The sequence below is a fragment of the Triticum urartu genome, chromosome 2, assembly GCF_003073215.2.
Source record: "Triticum urartu cultivar G1812 chromosome 2, Tu2.1, whole genome shotgun sequence".
Lineage (NCBI taxonomy): Eukaryota > Viridiplantae > Streptophyta > Magnoliopsida > Poales > Poaceae > Triticum > Triticum urartu.
This window is the reverse complement of record NC_053023.1, coordinates 693,479,074-693,486,873: the sequence shown is the minus strand read 5'-3', so window position 1 is coordinate 693,486,873 and position 7,800 is coordinate 693,479,074. Positions and strand designations below refer to the sequence as shown.

At 44.9% G+C, this 7,800-nt stretch overlaps 1 pseudogene; it reads left to right on the top strand.

Moving 5' to 3' along the window:
* Positions 1-1,089: 1,089 nt before the first annotated feature.
* Positions 1,090-7,607, top strand: LOC125539806 (annotated as a pseudogene).
* Positions 7,608-7,800: the final 193 nt, after the last annotated feature.

The following is a 7,800-nucleotide window of genomic DNA, read 5'->3' as shown; positions in this document are numbered from 1 at the left end:
TCTTCATATTTTATATGGATAAAAAACATATTTTTTTACCAGGCTTGCAGATACATGATGGTACACAATACTCCTTCCGTTTCAAAATAATTGAAGTTTTAGGATTGTCAAGCCAAAATTCATTAAGTTTGAGAAAGTCTATATAAAAATATATCAACACATGTAAAACCAAATTTACTTCGTTAGTCATTATGAAATGAATATTTATATTAAATATATTTGATACCATAGAGCTTTGCGGGTTTTCTATAGACTATGTCAAACTTGAAAATGTTTAACTTGGGAAAACCCTAGAACTTCAATTATTATGAAAGGGATGGAGTAAAACAGAAAGAAATACTCAATGTAATGCTTTGAAATAAGAAAATTTCAAAAAAGGCAAGAAAATAGCATGACAGTCAAAGCAATCACGAATGGTAATTCATGCACATGATGTCCCATGCATGGTAGAATTGCTTTTCACATGCATGATGTGGCATACAGGGAAGTAAAGTAAACTCTCAAAGGAAAAAAAGAGTAAAAGGTAAAGTAAACGAGTGCGTTTGATGCAGTTTTGGCCTGTTTAGTTGCCTGAATTGCTCTGTAATCTTGACCTGCACGATCTTAAAGCACCTTTGGGCCTAGCCTTAAAGGAACGCTCGGATCGATCATTTCTCTAGAGCTAGAACCAAGCGATGCAACTCGAGGGATGTGGATGGAGACGGTTGCATGCACGAAGACACGCGGGAGGTGAAGTATTTTGTCCCAAAACAACTGCCAAACGTTGGCTAGAGATTGATTGCATACCAAGCCAATCTCACAAAAGGTTATCAAATTTTTTGACTTTGCTAAATATTGGCAATGCTAAATGTTAGTAGCAAATCAATCAGTCTCTTCGTTACCAAGTTGTCTCACATAAAGTTGCCAATATCTGATAAGTCTTGGTATTGGCAACTTTTGACAATACCGACATTAGGCTAGCCAAATATTGGCAGCAAACCAATCATGGAAATACTTCGTCACGTCGGCAAGGGTGAAGATCGTACGTAGCAGGATGTAGTATATCAATTGTGAGCAGGCTGTCAGCCGTAGGTGACGGAGCAGCCAGCGCGTACGTACCTACTGCATTTTCATACTACTCACCAGTAGCGAGCAAGAAGAAGTCGAGAGACAGAGAAGAGGGCTAGCGGTCACATCTTCTCACATGGCGCCATGTGCAACAGCTCGGCCAGTTGCTTGCTTCACCGGTAAGTAAATAAACAAATTCTACAGTGAATAGACTGGTAAGATCGAATTGTCTTGTCACGTTTGCTATGCAGGAACTGCAGCAGCAGCTGGCAGCCATGAACAGGCACTGTCATTTCCAAGCAACCCATCCCATGCAGCAGTATATACCATACACACACAAGAAAAAGAGGAGAGGGGAGGAGAGAAGAGAAGAGACGAGAAGCGTACAGAGAGTTTTCTTCTCCTTCTCCTTGCTCTTTGTGGCGCGGCGCCGCATTGCAACTGCATCCATCGATCGGTAAGCAAAGCAACCCAACTCACTCATCCATCTCTCGCCGCCGGGCCTTGATCCATTCCCTCCTCTCGCGTTGCTGTTCATAGTCATAGCTCTACGTTTTCTCTTGATTCCCTTCGATTTATCCTCTCTCGCTCCTGTCCTGGCTGAGAGCACATCGTGTTTCTTCAATTCCTTATATCCTTGCACCGTTGCACGGATGGATCATGGATCCTTGTTCTGCCTGCTCTACATGGGCATCCCTCCTACTCCGTCCGAATTAAGGGCTCATTTGATTCAAAGAAATTCTATAGAATTTTCGGAGGATTGAAATCCTTAGGATATTTTTCAATGTTGGTCTTTTGATTAATAGGATTGGATCCCATAGGAATTTTTTCTATCAAATCTTTTGTACTACAATTCATAGGAATCTAACATCCATTCATACCTCTTTTTATAATTTCTTTGTTTTCTTGTGGCATCAAACAATCCTTACTAATCCTATCGAATTCAAATAGGCATGCCATTTCAATCCTATATTTTTATCTATTCCTGCGTTTTTAAAATCCTGTTAATCAAAGAGGTCCTAAATGATGCAACCTCTATACAAATCATATAAAGACTTGTATAGATATTGCCTCAATTAATTTGGATCCAAGGGAGTACATAAATTTGCGCGTTTGATATTTACATGCTGCCTGAATTTTTTTGCTAAGTCGATTTCGCAGAGAAGAAGATGAGGGCAGAGGCACATGCGAAGCGAGGCCCTCGTCAGGGCCTTGCCAGAGACGGGGACGACATGGCTAGCAGCGGCGTTGCCGACGTTGGCCAGGATGAGGGGTTCCTAGGTGCGGGGTGGGGCCTTTTTTTTACCGTGACTCGGATTAGAAGATAGTGAACTTGCCCGGAGACGGGGACGATGCGCCTGCCGCGCACCGTCCGCGTAGGCCAGGAACCACTAATACGCCCATAACGTTAGCAGGTAGCCGATGAATGTTGAGTACTTGTGGATTCATCAGCCAAGAATGTACTCCCTTCATCCCATAATATAAGATGTTACTGTTATGGGACAAAGAGTATCATTTAGCGAGCTAGCCTCCTTGCAGAGCATGTGTATGTGAGAGTTTCATTTTAGCTTCTACGACACCGGGCGGGATGAGCAACCCTATACCACGTGTAGCCACACTGGGACATGGGTTCTTAGGTGCGATGGGGTGGTTTTCAGTTTTGGATTGTCCCTCAGATTATGTAGCAACCTCGCCGGAAGCATGAACGGGGCGGTGAGCGGTGGCGAGCGGCGGGAGGTGAGGCAAGGATGGGAGAAGAGTTGGGCCCAGCCGTTGGATTTTAATCCAAGGGCCGAGGAAAAACCAGTCGACTCACATGTAGATCCACTGCTAAGCTAGTACGTACTCTACGTAGTAATCGGAACTCATGTAGTAGGTACTCTACGTAGTAATCGGGACTCATCAGAGCCACCGCGACGCCCCTATGATGTGACAATTAATAACACTCTTGATTTCATACATACGCACACATATCAAGATCAACCAGCACTACAAGTTACAACATCACTATAGCTACACCTCCTACAAGAAGGTCAACTTGCATGCATGTTCAACCTGAAACCAAATTAACTCTTTGTCGATTCATGTATGAATATGTCTCTCTCTTAACTTCGCATTCCTCTGCAGGACAACCTGATTAGCATGCAACGCAGGACAGCAGCCCCTGCGGCCAGCAGCAACCCCCCAGCGCGCTCTCATCAAAGCCATCCCGATGCCGCTGCTTCGTTGACAAATTCTGCCGGGGAGCTCACGCTACCCAACGGCGACCTCTACTCCGGCACGCTGTCGGGGGGAGTACCGGAGGGCACGGGGCGGTACGTCTGGTCAGGCAGCGGCTGCGTGTACGAGGGCGGGTGGAGGCGGGGGATGAGACACGGCATTGGAAGGACGGAGTGGCCGTCGGGGGCCGTCTACGAAGGCGAATACTCCGGCGGCTTCATGGACGGCGAAGGAACACACGTCGCCGCCGGCTCTTCCTCCTCGTCCTCTTACAAGGGTCAGTGGAAGCTGGACCGCAAGCACGGCCTCGGGCTCCAGGCGCACGCCAATGGCGACGTGTACCAGGGCGCCTGGGTCCAGGGCCAGATGGAAGGCCAGGGCAGGTACACGTGGGCCAACGGCAACAGCTACGTCGGCACCATGAGGAACGGCCTCATGTCCGGCAAAGGTGTCCTCACGTGGAGCACCGGGGACTCGTTCCAGGGGAACTGGGTCGCCGGCGTGGCGCACGGCTACGGGCTGTACACCTGGGAGGGCGGCGGGTGCTACCTCGGCACCTGGAGCAGGGGGCTCAAGGACGGGAAAGGCACCTTCTACCCTGAGCGCCGCAGGGTTCCCGCCGCTCGCCTCGACGACCTGAGGAAGAGGGGCGTGCTGCCCGACGTCTCCTTCGGCGCCGGCGCGGACCCAGAGCCCGCGGAGGCGGATGCGAGTTTGTCCAGGAGGGAACTCAGGCCTCGGGCGGCCTCCGATGAAGAAGCGGCCGTCCCTGCAGAGACGCCGGAGTATCGGCGCGGCCATCGGAGTGGCCGTCGGGGTGGTCACCGGAGGTCCTGCAGGTCCTGGGAAAACGCTGAAATGTGAAGACACGGCTGGTTCCCTCTCCCAGATACTCGAGAGGGAGTACGCGCAGGGCGTCCTGATCAGCGAGGTCGTGCTGGATAAGAGCCTCCCGGATTCGCCGTCGTCCAAGAAACCGAGACTTGGACGGAGCAGGAAGGTGAAGGATGCCAAAAGGCCTGGAGAGACGATAATTAAAGGGCACCGGAGCTACGATCTGATGCTCTGTCTGCAACTTGGAATCAGGTAATGCATAACTCGGTACGGAATTAGTTATCCCTCAACTAATTCTGTAGTTGTACTAAGCTCGAGACACTTATTTTGAGACTGATACTCCGTACAAGGCATCCCAATCTAAATTTTCAACAGTTTCCTTCTATACATTGCTGTGACCTATGAAGCCTAGCTATGACCCGATAATTTAGTTTCCTTTATCGACATGAGAGTGTTACTGTCTCTAATTAAGGTTGAATGTGGCTGCACGCCTGTACTCAAGGTTTTGGTTACCGGGCGGTAAATTCGGTTACCACCCGGTAACCGCACATCTCGTTGCCCCACGGGAAATTGCCTTACCGAGGAAAAAAACGAATTTTAAAATGTGAATGAATTTGGCTGAATTTTTTTCAGACTCAAATTCATTAAAAAATCGTTTGGGAACTGCCCGGTATTTTTAGCTTACCGCGGTAACCAGATACCTTGGTGCCCCATAAGATATTCTTCTGCATCCAGAATCAAAAACCTTGGTCCTACTACTCAGGTACACAGTTGGGAGGATTACTCCGATTCAGGAGCGTGAAGTGCGAGCTTCTGATTTTGGCCCCAAAGCAAATTTCTGGATGAACTTCCCCAAAAACGGATCACCGCTTACTCCTTCACATCGTGCTCTAGATTTCAAGTGGAAGGACTACTGCCCAATGGTTTTCAGGTTTGTACTTCACTTTTCATTCAACATGAGTATATTGTTGGTCAGCATGTGTTCTTTTCATTATCTAAAAAATTATGTTCTTCTGTTGATCTAGTACATTCGTATAACTTAGCTTAACACAAGAAAAAAATTTATAAGGATGTCATCGAGTAACTTGAGTAGTTCAATGGCTGAAGTGTTACCCTGTTGCAATCAATCTGAATATTGTTCTGCAATGATCGATATTCAATGCTTATTAACTCACACAATTTGAAATTTATTTGTTTCAGTAGCTAGTGAGACACCCTTGCAGTATTTTATTTTTCAGAACATAACAAGACTAATTTCTTGGTAGAATTTGATTATAGAAATTTGAGGGAGATGTTCAAGATTGATACAGCAGATTACATGATTTCCATTAGTGGAAGTGATGCACTTAGGGAGCTATCTTCTCCTGGAAAGAGCGGGAGTATTTTTTTCTCATCACAAGATGACCAGTTTATGATCAAGACTCTTCGGAAATCAGAAGTGCAGGTTCTCTACCAATTCCAGCTCTTAATAGCAATAGCAAGATTCAAATGATCTGGAGCTTGCATGTCTCACCCAACACTTGATCCAAAACGGATATGTTCAATGATCCAGAATTGTTAGCTTATCTGAACCAGTTTCCTAGTTCACTTAATGAATCATATTTGCACTTGAATCAATTTTTTCCTTTTTGCCCATTTTCTTACATGTACAACATTGATATTTACTTGACATCATGCAGGTTCTTCTGCGTATGCTTCCATACTATTATCGTCATGTCCATACCTATGAGAATACACTTGTAACTAAATTTTTTGGCCTCCACAGGGTGAGACCTTCCAGCGGTCAAAAGGTAGTGACATTATTAACTCTTGCTTGAACTCCCTATTGTCTCATTTAAAGAATAGTCTTAGAATTCATCAAAAAAATACAACTTCGACTAGTACTGTACTGCCTACAAAACCTTCTTATTTAGTTCATGTCAAAATAATACTATTGGGTTTTCAAGAGAAGTGGTTTAATAATATAATTATTTTGGCAACTCAAAAATAGAATAATTATTATCTTGCGACTTCCGATGACATATCACAGTTGCAATTGATAGTCAATGTTGCAGAGACTGTCTAAAGCTTCTTATATTTTTTTTAACGGCATATATTTATTTCCTTCATCTTAAAATGATATTAGTTGTCTGATCTGATATTTCATATTCTAGCTACTTTTCAAATGATGGTAAAAACTTAATCGTGTATTTTTGTTTTTGTTGTATATGCAGTTTCGATTTGTAGTGATGGGCAACATGTTCTGCACAGAACTTAGAATTCATCGAAGATTTGATTTGAAAGGTTCGTCTTTGGGCCGTTCTACGGAGAAAATTAAAATTGACGAGAACACGACACTGAAAGATTTGGATCTGAACTATTCATTTTATCTCGAGCCTTCTTGGCGGGATGCTTTGCTTAAGTAAGCATGTTCACTGAGAAAAAACAGCTTATTCTCATGACCATTTTATCTTTGTAACAACCATGCTATGTTCTTATTCTGTGTAGGCAGATTGAAATCGATAGCGAATTTCTAAGGAACCACAGTATAATGGATTACAGTTTGCTTCTTGGTTTCCATTACCGGGCTCGTCGAAACCTACAAATAGGATCATCATGTCCTGAAAGCATTTTGCCAGATAAACTAACCATTCTTTCGGAAGCAGGTAAGAATGCAATCTATATCTTATTTCTCTGAGTATGTTTTCCAAATAACACATTTCGCAATAGCATGTTTTGCTTGCTGATATCAATAACGCAGATGCCGCGGAGGAGGATTCCGCTTATAATTATCGAGGCGGGCTGATTTTGGTGCAGCGAGGCAGTGACAAAAATGGTTCAGATGCTGTTGGCCCGCACGTAAGGGGGAGCCGCCTGCGTGCGCCGTCGGGTTGTTTCGAGGAAGTAGATCTTCTGATTCCAGGCACAGGAAGGTCATTACAAATTGATTTCTGTTGTTCCATCCTCATGTTCTTCCAATGCTAAATGTATGATCTGAGATGATTGAATTTGTTGTGAAATTGAATAGGCTCCCCATCCAGCTAGGGGTCAACATGCCGGCGAGAGCGGAGAAAGAAGAGAAACAAGAAGAAGGCAGCAAATCACTCCATCACATGTATGATGTGGTGCTCTACATAGGGATCATTGATATTCTGCAGAAGTACAACATGACAAAGAAGATTGAGCATGCATACAAGTCCATCAAGTATAAGTATAACCCCTTGTCAATATCTGCAGTTGAACCTCAATTCTACTCGGAGCGTTTCCTCAAGTTTGTCGGGACCGCCTTCCCACAAAACTCATCTAATCAATAAATCATCTTTCTTTCCTCCTCTCTTGCTAGAAAAAATGTAAAAAAAAAGGGAAATCCAGGGAAGTGTGTTTGCTTGATATATTAATGTTGTGCATGTGTATGGTTGAGACCGTTGGAGGCAATGTATGTATGTATATTTGTCAAAAGCAACATAGACAAAAGAAGGCATCAGCGAGGGCTCATTATGAATGGATTTGGTTGTGGATTTCTGTCATATTGACTTACCAACCACCCCACTCTCACGGCTCTCCTGGCCCTGCTCATTGGCACCCTCCTCATTGCCGTGGCAAGAGCCTTAGCCTTAGTCGCTGTCACCGGCATTGGCGCTGGAGGAGGCGGCTACAATGGTGATGGAGGTCAGGGAGAAGGCGGTGGAAGCTCCGGTCATCATTATGGCTATGGCTATG